Here is a 3,218-nt window from a genome sequence, read left to right as displayed (position 1 = left end):
GCTCAGCTCGGGCTGAAAATGCATTTAAAGCAATAAAACTCAAATTGAGTGTCACACCTAAACCAAAGGACTTATTCACACACTCCAACGTGTATTTTGTTCAGGATGACCTCCTGAAGCCCAAATAAGCATTAATTTGACTACACAACTTATTCCTATGAAGATACATTCAAAATCACAAAACGTGCTCAGCTCGGGCTGAAAATGCATTTAAAGCAATAAAAACTCAAATTGAGTGTCACGCCTAAACCAAAGGACTTATGCACACACTTCAACATGTATTTTGTTCAGGATGACCTCCTGAAGCCTAAATAAGCATTAATTTGACCACACAACTCATTCCTATGAAGATACATTCAAACTCACAAAACGCGCTCAGCTCGGGCTGAAAATGCATTTAAAGCAATAAAAACTCAAATTTAGTGTCACACCTAAACCAAAGGACTTATGCACACACTTCAACATGTATTTAGTTCAGGATGACATCCTGAAGCCCATATGAGCATTAATTTGACTACACAACTTATTCCTATGAAGATACATTCAAACTCACAAAACGTGCTCAGCTCGGGCTGAAAATGCATTTAAAGCAATAAAAACTCAAATTGAGTGTCACACCTAAACCAAAGGACTTATGCACACACTTCAACATGTATTTTGTTCAGGATGACCTCCCGAAGCCCATATCAGCATTAATTTGACCACACAACTCATTCCTATGAAGATACATTCAAACTCACAAAACGTGCTCAGCTCGGGCTGAAAATGCATTTAAAGCAATAAAAACTCAAATTGAGTGTCACGCCTAAACCAAAGGACTCATGCACACACTTCAACATGTATTTTGTTCAGGATGACCTCCTGAAGCCCATATGAGCATTAATTTGACTACACAACTCATTCCTATGAAGATACATTCAAACTCACAAAACGTGCTCAGCTCGGGCTGAAAATGCATTTAAAGCAATAAAAACTCAAATTGAGTGTCACGCCTAAACCAAAGGACTTATGCACACACTTCAACATGTATTTAGTTCAGGATGACCACCTGAAGCCTAAATGAGCATTAATTTGACCACACAACTCATTCCTATGAAGATACATTCAAACTCACAAAACGTGCTCAACTCGGGCTGAAAATGCATTTAAAGCAATAAAAACTCAAATTGAGTGTCACGCCTAAACCAAAGGACTTATGCACACACTTCAACATGTATTTAGTTCAGGATGACCACCTGAAGCCTAAATGAGCATTAATTTGACCACACAACTCATTCCTATGAAGATACATTCAAACTCACAAAACGTGCTCAGCTCGGGCTGAAAATGCATTTAAAGCAATAAAAACTCAAATTGAGCGTCACACCTAAACCAAAGGACTTATGCACATACTTCAACATGTATTTTGTTCAGGATGACCTCCTGAAGCCTAAATAAGCATTAATTTGACCACACAACTCATTCCTATGAAGATACATTCAAACTCAGAAAACGCGCTCAGCTCGGGCTGAAAATGCATTTAAAGCAATAAAAACTCAAATTGAATGTCACGCCTAAACCAAAGGACTTATGCACACACTTCAACATGTATTTTGTTCAGGACGACCACCTGAAGCCTACATGAGCATTAATTTGACCACACAACTCATTCTATGAAGATACATTCAAACTCACAAAACGTGCTCAGCTCGGGCTGAAAATGCATTTAAAGCAATAAAAACTCAAATTGAGTGTCACACCTAAACCAAAGGACTTTTGCACACACTTCAACATGTATTTGTTCAGGATGACCTCCTGAAGCCCATATGAGCATTAATTTGACCACACAACTCATTCCTATGAAGATACATTCAAACTCACAAAACGTGCTCAGCTCGGGCTGAAAATGCATTTAAAGCAATAAAAACTCAAATTGAGTGTCACGCCTAAACCAAAGGACTTATGCACACACTTCAACATGTATTTTGTTCAGGATGACCACCTGACGCCTAAATGAGCATTAATTTGACCACACAACTCATTCCTATGAAGATACATTCAAACTCACAAAACTGGCTCAGCTCGGGCTGAAAATGCATTTAAAGCAATAAAAACTCAAATTGAGTGTCACGCCTAAACCAAAGGACTTATGCACACACTTCAACATGTATTTTGTTCAGGATGACCTCCTGAAGCCTAAATCAGCAATAATTTGACCACACAACTCATTCCTATGAAGATACATTCAAAGGCAGAAAGCGCGCTCAGCTCGGGCTGAAAATGCATTTAATTTAAAGCAATAAAAACTCAAATTGAGTGTCACACCTAAACCTAAGGACTTATGCACACACTTCAACATGTATTTTGTTCAGGATGACCTCCTGAAGCCCATATGAGCATTAATTTGACTACACAACTCATTCCTATGAAGATACATTCAAACACACAAAACGTGCTCAGCTCGGCCTGAAAATGCATTTAAAGCAATAAAAACTCAAATTGAGTGTCACACCTAAACCAAAGGAATTATGCACACACTTCAACATGTATTTAGTTCAGGATGACCACCTGAAGCCTAAATGAGCATTAATTTGACCACACAACTCATTCCTATGAAAATACATTCAAACTCACAAAACGTGCTCAGCTCGGGCTGAAAATGCATTTAAAGCAATAAAAACTCAAATTGAGTGTCACGCCCAAACCAAAGGAATTATGCACACACTTCAACATGTATTTTGTTCAGGATGACCACCTGAAGCCTAAATGAGCATTAATTTGACCACACAACTCATTCCTATGAAGATACATTCAAACACACAAAACGTGCTCAGCTCGGCCTTCAAATGCATTTAAAGCAATAAAAACTCAAATTGAGTGTCACGCCTAAACCAAAGGACTTATGCACACACTTCAACATGTATTTTGTTCAGGATGACCTCCTGAAGCCCATATGAGCATTAATTTGACCACACAACTCATTCCTATGAAGATACATTCAAACACACAAAACGTGCTCAGCTCGGCCTTCAAATGCATTTAAAGCAATAAAAACTCAAATTGAGTGTCACGCCTAAACCAAAGGACTTATGCACACACTTCAACATGTATTTTGTTCAGGATGACCACCTGACGCCTAAATGAGCATTCATTTGACCACACAACTCATTCCTATGAAGATACATTCAAACTCACAAAACATGCTCAGCTCGGGCTGAAAATGCATTTAAAGCAATAAA

Source organism: Hippocampus guttulatus, unplaced genomic scaffold (genome assembly GCF_054856545.1).
Source record: "Hippocampus guttulatus isolate MCC_2025c unplaced genomic scaffold, RoL_Hgut_1.0 HiC_scaffold_25, whole genome shotgun sequence".
Classification (NCBI taxonomy): Eukaryota; Metazoa; Chordata; class Actinopteri; order Syngnathiformes; family Syngnathidae; genus Hippocampus; species Hippocampus guttulatus.
The sequence above is the reverse complement of the archived record's forward strand: the minus strand, read 5'-3'. Positions refer to the sequence as shown.